The following is a 13,519-nucleotide window of genomic DNA, read 5'->3' on the forward strand; positions in this document are numbered from 1 at the left end:
GATTTGCAGCCATATTTTAAGGTTGTGGAAGTATTGACACTGGAAAAGGAGGACATAAGTTTTAGGGGAGTCAAGTTTATTTCGCCCAGGTCATTGAGACATAAAATCATTCAGGCTGGTCATGATGGCCATTTGGGTCAGACTATCACAAAAAGAAATTTACGTTCTATCTATTGGTGGCCTAGCATGGACAATGAAAGAGAACAAACTGTCTGTGAGTGTGTAGCTTCTTCTACAAGTAACAAATCTTTGAAAACTGTAACACCTCCACTCCATCCCGAGATGTTACTGGACAGACCATGGTCAAAGTTGACAGTGGATTTCATAGGACCTTTCAAATAACTGTCAATTAGGCACAAGTATGCTTTAGTTTCAGATGATTATTAAAGCCAATGTTGGGAAGTAGAGTTTGTTCAGGAACCAACCAAAGCCACCGTAGTTTAATTTTTCAAGAACATTTTTGTACGTAAGGGTCAGCCTAGAGAGTTGATATCCGATAATGAGGTACAACTTGTATTGAGAGAAATGCAAGAGTTGTTTTGTAAAAACAGGAATAGTGCACAAGAAAGTTGCGTTATACCACCCACAATCCAATGGTTTAGTTGAGAAGATAAATCTATCATTGGTTGAGTGTGTGCAATGGGCAGTGAAAAACAAAACGAGTTGGCGATGGATAGCATGTTGTTCTCCCATAGTACTTGTCATACTACTGCAACCGGAAATACACCATTTGAAGTGATGTGGGGTTATGTGAAATGTGTCCGGCTTTGCTGAAGGAATTTCAATCCCTTTTGGTTCATGAGAAGGACATGGATGGAGATATTCGTCCTAACGTTGAAGTCATGCAAACAAAGATGAACGAGCAGTTCGATGAGTAGCATGGCATTGGTGAAATCACTGACAAAATTCGGTTTGGAGACTGGGATAGCACAAAGGAACCTGTTTATGTTCCCAAAGGCCACCTCAAATTTAGAGAGCCAACTATAGTGGTAGCAGTGAGTGGAAATACGATCAAAAACAAAGGGCATGAATGGTGAAATGTGTCTAGAGTTGTGAAGGTCAACAACAAAGATGCCAGAGAGAACTTTGATCGATATCACTCCAGCGAGGAATTTGTTAGCATGCCTGCTCGAAACGGAGATGTGGGGAATTCCTAAGAGTATGGTAGAATGAAAAGAATAATCAGAAAATCAGCAAGGTTCAGGGATTAAAATTGCCATTTTATTTTTATTTACATAGGCATGGAAAATGTACATTTGTATTCTGCCAAATGTTTATTTTTGTCTTTTTTTAGTTAATCCATAACAAGTGATTTGTTGCAGTTTGCTCTTGGCATTAATTGTATATTATTGGTATTGTGCATGATAGTAAATTTATTTATCGGTATAGTATTTTTCTAAGGTAATTTATTTGCCGTTGAAAGATTGGAGATGTGGTGAATCACTGCATGCGCTATCTACATGCGGCAGCGCCCTTGTAATGACGCATGGAGTGTCATTCTAAGTTCGAGGTGGATTGTGAGTTTTTGAATGTGGACCATCAGTTTATCTGATGTTTGCTCCTGGTGCTGCGAAGATTGTACTGAATAAACCCATCACCCCGTGAGACTTGTCTGCGATTCATTACCCTGGTGGCACTTCGACACTTTCCCTTCCTTCGTTGTCTGTACATCAACGAGCATCGTTGACAAGGAGACAGCCAGGAGCAAAACCTACAGAGCAGGTTTCCTTCCAGTGCCAGCCAGGTTTAAGAGGACCATCTGCAGCACCAAGGGCTGCAATGATGCAGGAGGTGATCCATTAGGCCAGGACCGGATTCTTGCATCATGCACCATCCGTGACCAGATTATAGCCTTATGTATACAATCACACCTACCTACCCTAGTGCATCGAGACCAATGCGGGTTTCTCCCTGGACGGAGCACGTCCTTGAACACGCGGCGGTTACATGCACTTATGACAACTACGCCACGAGATTACCCCCTCCGAAAGCAACATCTTTGAATACGCTCCCTGCACGCAGTCAGGAGCCGCGGTCACGTGATCGAGTGACGCGCGCTCCGACTGCCCAACCACGAAGCTCCTGTTTAATATGCACGGTAGCGCCAACGGCAGTATCCTCGGGATGCCGTGCGGTAAGGATAGGTTTCCAGCGGGCAGGCGCCTTTTGACAAGTAAGTTCCCTGGGTTCAACTGCACTTTTGTAACAACCTTGTGCAATCAAAACCGTGCACCCCAGACCACGACGTCCCAGAAAACGCTATATTTATGCTTGGCATTTTCTACCCACAGAACGCTCAAAGGCGGCCCCTCCACGGTATCCATGGGCCACGAACACCATTAACCACGAGTAAGTCCTCATATTTGGACTGTTTGTTTACTATGTCACCCCAATACAGCCTGGTCAGATCACTAGCGAAGGATACCTTTTCTCACCCTATTTCACGTAACGAGTGTATATATGCCCAATAGTCTCCCGGACTCTATGACTATATATACACACATCGACTAGATCTAGTCACATAGCGCCCTTAAGATGATTTTAAGGAACGCTTGACACCCACTGTGATAGAATGGAATGTGGGTATGTATGGCACTCAGCAGACGTTTATCTGGGTTACACCTTCAATTAAGGTTGTGAAAAAAAGCATGCTTTGTTTATATGGCGATTGCATGCAGAAACTGAATCACACGGAGATTTAGAGCTATACCCAAGTTATGTATATCCTTGCATCATTACCATGCTTTGTTCTATTGTTTTAGATTCCCTTACACAGAACGCTGTAAGCAAGCTAAACCGTAAGTACGCGGTCTTGCATATAGGCGGGTCAGGGAAGGGTGCACCTTTAGCGAGTGCAGACCTCCCAGCCCACCCCACCTGGTCCTGAAGAAAACCAAAAATCGTAAACGGTTGAAACATGTTGACCACACTTTTATGCACATTTTGATACTATTTGGTCAATTAAACCATCAGAAGTATCTCACTTGTTTTTAGTAGTGTTATACTGGCTCCAGAATAAAAGTCTATAGGGAGCACTTGTTGTACACTTTTTAACTTCACAACTTCCCAACACACTCACACACAAGAAAAACAGCTCCGCTGCAGTTGCAGGCGTCGTAACACACCCAAGTGGCACTCGGTCACTTGGGTGGACCCCAATGATGAAGCATGTCACCGACAAGGTCGGTGAGTGAGGGGTTTCCTAAAAAAGAAAAATATCTTTTTCTTCTTACACCTTTCTCTGTGCTGGATTAATAGGACTCTCTGTCCTGGGGTTACTCCTTTTGTTTTGCTATAATTCAATTCTAGGGGCCTAAGGAGTAGGAACCCACTGAATACCCTTACTCTCTCTTTATTGTTGACAGAGCAGAGATCATTTGAATGCCCAGCAGGCTTCAGGGGATCAGAAAAGATACGATAGGCTTGCGCACTTTCAGCAAAGCCAATGCTGGTGCTATGTGAGCATAATCTCTAGTGTTTTTGTGGTCTGATATATTTTTTCCACATTTTGGTTGAGTTGTTCACCTTTTCCCATAAGTAGCATGGGTTCTGGAAATAGGATGAGTGTGTGTGTGTACATGAGGAGGTACTGCAGCCCCCCCCCACAAACAAAAATAACCTTACTGGTGACAGAGCAATAAAGACGACTTTCAATTTTGTTTTCTTTTCTTGTAACAGAAGGCTAATGGCAAGCGATATTGTCTGACAAAGTGCTGCTTATTCTTTTAACATTTAGATGAAAGTTTACTTTCTTTCACAACAGGATGAGAAAGTTTTGGAAAGGTTGAAGGAGGATTCAAAATAACAGTTAAGAAACCACAAATGAAATAGTCCATTAGTAATTCTCAAGTATGGTGAAATATTTGAATAGGATCAAAATAAACAAAGATACTTTACTTGGTGATGCACAAAAGATTAATATTTGTTGGAACCAGGGACTTAGCATCAATTGGTGCAACAGGTGCACTGGCACCAGGGCGCAGAGGCCTGAAGGGGCCATTCAACCTTGATTGTTGCCGCATTTCACAGATCAAACAGGGGATAGGGGATTCATTTCCTTCCTTGCACTAAGGCCCATGACGAACTGACTGTGCCACGAGCTAGAACCAGATTTTCACACACTATCCTATGTGTACTGTATAGTTTTATCAGTTTAATTGCATGTGTGTTCAAATTTAGTGGTAATTTCAAATTAAAATGTGCTGTCTCTAAATGACCCTGCACTACCACACCATGAACCACCAGTTCATAAAGAGGTTACAGGGAAGCCCTTTCATCACTTGCTCGCTGTGGCACTTGCATGCTAACTATGTGTTGCACGAGCTATTTTGTGAAGTAGGAGTCGTTCAAAAGGCAGCATTTCAGGGCAATTTGAAAAACTAGAATCAGACAGTTAGATAGCTCATCGAGGGCAACACTTGGGGCCCGATTCGGTGTCACGACTGCAGAGCCTTCTCCATGACTGCGGAGACTCTTTGTGAATTGGACCCTTGTTGTGATATAGACCACATGTTGAATTCTTGCAAAGCTCATTCAGCCTTTTATGCTTTATGGGTCAAAAGAATGATACCTCTATCACGTGAGAAATAATAATTGTTTGTACAGTGTTAATGATTATACAGATAATTGCCAGTGGCAATCAGTAGGACTTCTTCAACACAGACTTGTGACCAACAACATCACCTTGGGGGACACGCCTAGTGCTGCTGACTTGCCCTACACCGTCTAGTTTGTGCTGGTGCTGCTTTACGTACACTTAACCATCAGAGTATGAGCTATGGACTTGAGTTCATAGGGACTTTTGAATTGTGTTCCACCCAGGACCCTGTTGGTCCAAAAGCTGGCCTTCCACTCATCTGATGGCGTACAGCATTCAACACACAACCCCACACACAACCCCACCTCTCTAATATCATGCTGCAAAGCACACAGCAAGACACCCCTTTCCCCACGGCTTAAACACCTTCAGTAGGTGCACACACCTCTTTAATGCCATAATCTACCCAAGCAAGTGCCCCCACACTTCTAATGCTGTAATGCCCCAATCTCTGTAATATGCCCCCTGCACATGCACCCTCCCCTCTAATACCTCAGTACTCCCCCAGCATGTGAATCCACCTATTTATTGCCCTAACCCACTCAGGCATGCGCATCCTTCTTTTCAAATGCTATAATCCTACTTGTGTGGCCATCTCACTCCATTATCATCAAGCACACTCTTTAAAGCTCCAATCTTTTCTCCAACACATCATTGCTACCAGATGTGTTGGTTGCATTAGTTTGTTGAAAGCACAACTAGACTGCCACACTCAGAATGCTCTGGGTCATAAAATGCCTTGGTCCGGAAGAACTTGTCATGAGGTGACCATTCCAAGAGCAGTGTGTGCATCAGCCTTGGAAAGCATTACGTTCACTTTTGTCATTTTTATTTAGAAGTAGGCAGTCTTGCAAAAAGGTATTTTTCTAATTCTGAAGAGCTTCCTTGGATTCTAATTTAAGGGGCATGCAGAAAGCACATTTATCATGTTCCATGTTTTGACTCATCATGAAGTAGCATAGAGGGTAATATGCCTGCACCACACAGCGAGTAGCATGCAGATCACATATTTGTATTTTATTTAGACAGCTCAGTAGATTATTGCTTTTATCACACAGATCTGTGTGTTATTTTCAGTCGACAAGTTACATTACGAATATAGCACAGTGAGCCATTAACTAGTATGAAGGAGCTGCATGCAAACTGCAAACACAGGTTTAGAGCCCTATCGTTTTTTTCTCATTCTTTCGTTATGATAAGATCGCTAAAAGGGATTTCTTTGGGTAGTAAAAAGTAATATTAGTAACGACTACCCCAACCACTGCATTGCATTTTAAATCCTGATTTGGTGTTTCTGCAGACCAAGCACTTTTAACATAATGAATACCATTATGGATGATGAGTGACTTCTACAACTTGCAACCCTCATTGACTTATGTAACGTTTCCTGAGTCCCAGTGCTGGGCAATTACACAAGGACAAATTTAGCTCACCTCAGGATTTTCAAACCAGGAATGCAGAGGTTGGGGTACTAACTGAACCTATGCTATGTGTGGCAGAGCTTTACTGATGCACTTTATCCCTGTATGGCCTCTTTTTTCGTTGATAAGGCATCTTTATGGGGGTTGCCAAGAGGCAGTAGGAACAGACGGGCTCAACAAGGTGAACATATAATTCATTTTTTTGTTGCGCATTCTGGGACTTGCAGTTCCATTTGTACCATCATGAAAACAGGACTACAAGTCTTATCAAGTCAAAACTTGATAAACTATGAACATGTAGGCCTAGGAAACCTGTGTGCACTTGTATTGAAGGAGAGCATTTACATGACTTAATATTGGTTGAATAATCATGAATGTTGGAACATGTTTTACAGGTTTTTATCTACCTTCATCCCTCATGCAATCCCGTGCAGGACCCATTTTGTCAGGATTCCTGTCACAGCCCACCTCATGCCTATCACAAAATATACCTGCAATATTCCTATCATTCCCCCCAACACTTATGAATGAACAAATGTCTTGTACTTTGACTTTTGACCAGATTACATGCGGTTGGTAATAGCTACCAACAGCTATTCCCCGTTCGTTTGAAACAGCTTAATAGCTTTTACAAATGTGCTACTATGCATATGTGAGGTCAGGTTTCAGGAGCCATGGAAACATCCAGAAAAACACCAGAATAAATGTCAATCAACAGGCATAGATGACTTCAATGTGAACCTTCCAGAAGACAACCCTCATCAAGTTAACCGTAGGCCCCTGTTCCTTGTTACAAAACAATTACACGAGGCCTTTGTGAACATTCTAAGGTACCTTCTAGAAGACAGCCTCATCAAATTAACAACCTGCACCTGTTCCTTGCTATTAACAATTAGAACACAACCTTTGTGAGTATTCTAAAACACCTTCTAGAAGGCAGCCTCATCAAGGTAATTATCTGCACCTGTTACTTGCTACCAACAATTAGAATGCAACCTCTGTGAACATTCTAAAATGTGCAATTAACATGCACACGCAGAACAATGACAAGCTGTTTTATTTCAAGACCATTCACACTCATCCCCCTTGCTTAGCCTCTTTGCCTGCCACTTACTGTTTTCCAGATTCCAGGACTCTGTCTTGCAACTCCTTTGTTCCTTCCACTTCGACCTCAATGCAAAGGATCTCCTTCATAAGTCTCGCACCTGGATGGAAAATAAAAGAAGGAAAGGAGAGATGCATTATCAGACTTGATTTCACTACGCCCTGAGCTCAGTCGCATTATTGTGCTTGAAGACAAGGTAACCAGCGTTTTTGTTCAACTTGTACATTCTGTTGGCAGGGTTCTGCCATAAAGGACTTGGGTGAACCTAATCCCATCCAAATTAGCTTGTGGGTTTGATGATGTAATCATACTCACTACAGTTTCGAAACTTTGGTGAAGGAACGTCTATGGACTATCTAAAAAAGAACTGACATGAGGTGACACCTTAAAAGATATAGCTAATACTGGACTAAAGCCTTATTATTTGTTTGTTTGTAGATGAGATATCTGCTAGTACCATTAATCAGAGTTGGTGTGACTGCCTGCTGCAGTGTTGCGGTTGGGTAGAAAAGCCACTGCATCTTTTGACTCCACATGCTCTCCCATCCCAACCCCCTTCCCCCTAGGATTTTCCACAGGAGCAGTGTCTCCCTCTGTAAACTGAGGGCAAGTCTGGAGAGGATTTGGGAACTAGTGTCGCCACCCCATTGAAATCACCTGGGATACAGTTAGATGGCGTAATGACACATTTGCTATTCTTTAACAAAATGTATTGCAGAATTTGAGCCTTCGGAGTAGATTAGTGGCTTGAATATTATCTCCCTATGCTAGTGTGCTTGCCTTTGTGGTTGTAGTGTCAACTATAAGGAGTTTGTGAGAGAGGTGATGGTGTTACATCTAAAACAACCTAACAGAGTTCTGCCTCAATGTTCCTGGCTGATTACTGGTATTATTTTCACCCTTAAATCAGCACATATTTATTTCCCTTCCAATTGCCAATTCTGCCACAAATATACTCAGTCGTGATTTTCTGTTTGTCCTTTTTATTTTGTAATTGGCATTTGTGGCTTGGATAATGTGCTCTTCTCAAGGTGGAATGTGTGCTTGAAACATAGTTACGTCATACCAGCCTTCACATTGTCAAGTCAGTTTACACTGTCTGCATCTCATCTATATGTATTGTCACTGCAGATCAGAGCACCATATTTTTTCTCTGTCGTTCCATTTCACTGCGTCAGGATTTGTCAGACCTTGAGAATGAATGGGGAGAGGTTGTCAGTATCAGACATTCGTTTAATACAAATACAAATTCATTCTATGTGCTGAAAATGAGTTTGCTGAAGTGATTACAAAAGGCTAGTGCTTCTCAAGGTATTAAAAGGAAGCAGATGGAGCCGGAATGTGCTGAGGACATTGAACTTGTTGTATCTGAAGGTGGTTGTAATATTCATCATTCAGGTGATGATAGTACTGCTGACGCTACTGTGCCTCATTCTAGTGAGAATTTCTCCTGTTTTCTAAACAATACACTGCTTTCGACTGCTAGACCACATAGCTTTGAGTATGAGGGAAAACTTACAAAGGACATATGTAAAATATGCCTGTTAATTGTTTAATCTACCATATTTCGTGGGAATCGGTGCTTGTCCTTTGCTTTGAAGCTGCTGATGCAAATGATTCCGATGTCCACACTTTTTTTTATTTACATGAACTTGGGAAGTTAGGGCCACTGAGCCACCCTTTATCCACTGAAAACTGGTGTTTGTGCAATGCAAACCAGGGTTGACACTTATTCCAAAGCTCCCTAACATACTATGTAATGTACAGAAAGTAATGTGGGGCACATGCACTAGGAGGTTGTGGAAAAAATATAGTAGGTGTGGGGGCTTCGCCATTTTGGATAGGGACTCCAGAACATCCATTGTGGATGCAGGGAGCGAGTGGCCCTTTTAAGATTATCATCAACGAGATTTAGTGTGGTATGATGAATGGGGATGCTTAAGTACCGCAAAGTGTGTAGTTGCCATAGCAGGGGATGGGTATTCACCATCAGGAGCTGTAGTGGACAGACCAGACTGAGGGGGTGCAAGCATTATTTAGCCCAGATTACCCCCAAACTGGAGGCTGTGCTGAACTCTTCTAGAATGTCTCTGATCTCCACTACTCCACGGCGGATAGCCCTAATATAGATGAGCACATCCTCAGAGTAGAATGAGACAGTGTGCATCACGTCCCCCATCAGTATGCCCCATGTCTCCACTGCTGATGAAGCTGCTGGGCCAGTGGTTCCATTGCAAGAGCGAACAGGAGTGGAGACAAAGGGCACCCCTGTCATTTTCCTCTACTTATGGTTGCGGGATCTTAGATGCAGCTTCCAGTTTTTCACTCTGGCCATAGGGTTGGTGTAAACTAGTCTTTTTAGGCATACAATTTGGACTGTAATGCCCAACTACACCAGTGTCACAAACATGAATTCTCAGTCCACTGTGTCAAATGCTTTCTCTAGGTCCAGCACCAGACACGCTGCATAGGGCCATCGGGCCGGTGTCAGTTCCATCATTCTGTGGAGCCTTTGTATGTTCAGAGTGGTTGATCTGTGGGGCGTGAATCCATTTTAGTCATGATAGACCAGCGAGGGGAGGCAATCAAGGAGGTGCCCTGCGATGATCTTACTGAGTATTTCATAGTCAGTTCCCAGCATGGATAACAGACGTTAGGACAACACTTCAAGAGGGTCCTTATTTGGTTTTGACAGGGAGACAATTAGGGATTCTCTTTGTGTCTGCAGAAGGCGGCCCTCTGCGAGAGCACTTTGGTAGAATTCAGGCAGCTTGAGAGCCAGGAGGGCCTCGTAGGCCTAATAGAACTCATTTTGGAGTAAATCTAAGCCCAGGGTCTTACTAGTAGCTGACCCCCATATGGCACCCCAGGTCTCCTTTTCCATGATGGGTGCATTGAGGTCCTTTCAGACCACTGGGTCAGCCAGTGGCAGTGTAATTCCGCCTAGGAAGTCTTGTATGGGGGCCTCAAGATTTGCAGAAAGAGGGTCATATAAGCGCTGGTATTAGGAAGTGAATGTTGCATGAATATTCAATTGCCTGGACACCAGACTAGCCAGTGACTGCCAAATCAAGGTAATCAGGGAGACTGGTGTTCCGCTGCACAGGAGCCATGGCAGTAGATGGCCTGATTTATCACCCTCTGTGTGCATTTTTGCCTACAGGCCCTAAAGTCCAGACTTTAAAGTTGCTCTATCAATTGAGCGTGGCGTTCTCTGACCAAACCCCAGCTTGCCTCGGGCAACTGGGGCTTCTTGTGCCTCCCCTTCCAGAGTGCACAGTGACAGTGCCTCTCTAGTAGTGTTACGGAATGCAGGATCTTCTAATTGGGCAGGCGCCACCTCAGAAGAGGTGGACGGGGGGTGCTCCAGTCAAGGCGGATCTGGATTCAGTTCTGGACCATCCAGAACCAGGCAGCCCGGCTGGTATACGGCCTTCCACGCTATCACCACTCCACCCCCCTACTGAGAGAGCTCCATTGGCTCCCCGTGAAACAACGCTCCCTTTTCAAGATCGGATGCATGGTCTTTCAGGCCCGTCAGGGCACTGCCCCTGCTTTCATCACTTCACTTATCAAACCTTATGTCCCTGCAAGAGATCTCCGGTCTTCCTCCAAGTCCCTTCTCCAGATCCCCCGCTTCTCACGCAAAAAGTGGGGTGGGTCCAACTTCTCAACTTTGGCCCCTATTTTCTGGAACTCACTTCCAGACAATCTCCGTTCTGCAACTCAGTACCTCTCCTTCCGTAGAGACCTGAAAACTTTCCTCTTCTGCCAGGCTTTCCCCGTCTAAACTTACCTCCCCCTCTCCCTGGTCTTTCTCCCTCAGTTGATGAACCCCCAGCGCCAAGAAACCGCAAGGTGTACGCTGCGCTTTACAAGTGTTTTTTAAATTAAATTAAATTCAGTTGTGGTCTGAGAAAGCCTTCCCTAGATACTCTGAATGAGTGACTTGGGAATGGATGGTCAGGTGGCATACTATCCGGTCAAGGCGCACATGCAGATCTTGTGAGGACAAATAGTAAGAGTAATCTTTTATATCGGGGTATAGGGTGCACCAGCTGTCCAGCAAGGACCAGTGTGTGTGCCATTGAGTGAGACCTGTTGCAGCTGCCATCACTAGAGAGATGGACAACGAGGGGTATGAGCTGTCTAGGTCAGGGCAGACAATACGGTTAAAGTCTCCTCCAATGATCCATGGGATATGTGTCCAACAAGTGAGAATAACTGAGAGGTGGGCCAGGACGTCCTGTTGGGCTGTGTTTGGTGCATAGATGCTGCCTAACAAAAGGGGTTGACCGTCAAGTTTCCCCTTCACCAGGACATAACGCCCTGCAGGGTCTATTATGGTGTTTAGGCAGCGGAAGGGGACAGCCAATCAGACCCATACAAGGGCACCATGAGCAAACCCAGAGTAAGTGATGCAATAGCTCTGTACCTGCCAGCGCTTCTGTAACTGGGCATCCTCCCCACCCACTAGGTACGTTTCTTGAAGGAACTCGACAATGGCATTGTGCTGCCTAATGTATTGCTGTATTGCATGATGCTTACATGCTGTCCCATGCCACAGACATTCCGTGTGATTATCTGAAGGTTAACCATAACTACATTCATCCAGGAACTTAAGGGGGAAGGAGGCGAGAGGAGCCAGGAGGGAAAACACAGGGGGACGTCCAAAATTTATAAGACAAGGGGCCAAGAAACAACCTTGTTTCAATCCAATATTGGTCTCGAGGCGACGAGTTGTGTGTCTTCCATCACCAACTTTGATCTGTACCCATGTATTGGAGTATAATAATTTAATCATCTTTAATAAGGTGTTAGATATGCCCCAATTAGTTAACTTCGACCATAATACATTTCAAGGTATAGAATCAAAGGTGGCTTTTAAGTCAATTAAACAAATATACAACTTTTGTTTCCTATATTTGGCCCTATCACCCAATAATGTCAATAAAATCAAATTTGTGTTAGTCGATTCTCCCTTTCTAAAACCAGTTTGTAAATTTGGGATCAAATCCTTTCTCAGGGCCTATGCTTCCAGTTCTTCCAAAAGACAACTAGCAAATATTTTAGCCTCCACATCCGTTAAGGCAATTAAACGATAATTTGAGGGATTATCTTGAGTACCACTTTTGTATATTGGCTGGATGATACTTCCCTGCCATGAGTCGCTGGTAAATGGAATCCTGAGGAAATCTACTATTTGGATATATATGTATATAGAGATAACTCTAACCACTAGTATATGTGGTAGAATTTTGTACTACTACCATTCCTATGTGATTCTTAGAGTTTATCCATTTGTATCTCTTCCTTGAGTGACATTACAACTTGTACATTCGCAATTTTTTTCTATTTGTATCGCTTCCCTGAGTGACTTTACAACTTGTACATTTGCAATTTTTTTCCTGTTTGTATCTTTTATGTAACTCATGTAATCCTAAGTCCTTATGGATCGCAACTGGTTCTTTTGTAAAGAGCTCTGACACCATCGGGTAATGTTCGCACTGGAAAATCGCATTAATAAAATAAATAAATAAATAAATAAACCTCATAGTAGTGATGCTGGGAAGATTAGGGAAAGGGTTGGTGCGTATCGCGCTGCATGACCTGTCTAAATGTTGTAACAGAGACCACAACGCCCCTCCCAGGGCAGCCGAAGAAACGGCGACTACCCAAACACAAAACAAACAGACCCATTGATGGGGAACTCTGGGATATGCATCTTCACTAGAAGCCCCAACCAAGAAGAATGTCCTGGCAGTGAGCGGTGAAGTCTGATCTGGCGCCAGCCAGCTATCTGGCACATAGCGCATGGGTAAGAAGCCGACAAGGCCCAGTGGCATGCAAGTGCTGGAGTCCCTGGCAGGCCCACAAGATATTAGGCCCAGACTCCCATCTACAGCAATGAAAAGGATTCCAAACTGAAAAATGTACAGGGTGCCAGGCACAGGACAGGGTGCTCCATTGGTCCCTCAACACCCCAGAGGGTACTCACTGTTGTCGCGGCCAGTGCGGCATAGGCACGGGCAGAGGGGCTCCCAGTTCAGAATGTGGCAGCCAGCAGCGTGGTCTATGGGGTCTGCAGAAGGGATCTCCGCGCTGCCCTGTGCTGCTTGTCACCCCTCCAAGCACTTAGGCAGTCCAGGCAAGAGGGGAGATGCAGAGAGGGGTAAATGGATTTCCCCAAGCAGAAAGAACAGTGCCCTACGGGGCCATGCCAGCCTCCTCTCACAGCCCCAGTCTTCTTGGACCCCAGCAGCTAAGAAGGAAGTGCCAACCGATGGTGCCCACAGCCACTCCCAGTGCCGCAGATGTATGCTGGGAGGGTGAGAATGGTTGCCCCCACAGAGGGCAATGCACACCTCCAGCCACAACCCCACAGGGCGACCAAGC

General features: G+C 44.3%; 1 protein-coding gene across 1 annotated transcript in view; it reads right to left on the bottom strand.

Moving 5' to 3' along the window:
• Positions 1–13,519, bottom strand: part of ARHGAP28 (Rho GTPase activating protein 28) — a 1,241,333-nt gene that overhangs the window by 1,014,544 nt on the left and 213,270 nt on the right. Inside the window, exon 2 of the mRNA XM_078687539.1 lies at positions 7,133–7,223. The gene's annotated coding sequence lies outside the window, so the exon portion shown is untranslated. The remainder of the gene's footprint in view (positions 1–7,132; positions 7,224–13,519) is intronic.

This window comes from Lissotriton helveticus, chromosome 4_1 (genome assembly GCF_964261635.1).
Source record: "Lissotriton helveticus chromosome 4_1, aLisHel1.1, whole genome shotgun sequence".
In the NCBI taxonomy this organism is placed as follows: Eukaryota; Metazoa; Chordata; class Amphibia; order Caudata; family Salamandridae; genus Lissotriton; species Lissotriton helveticus.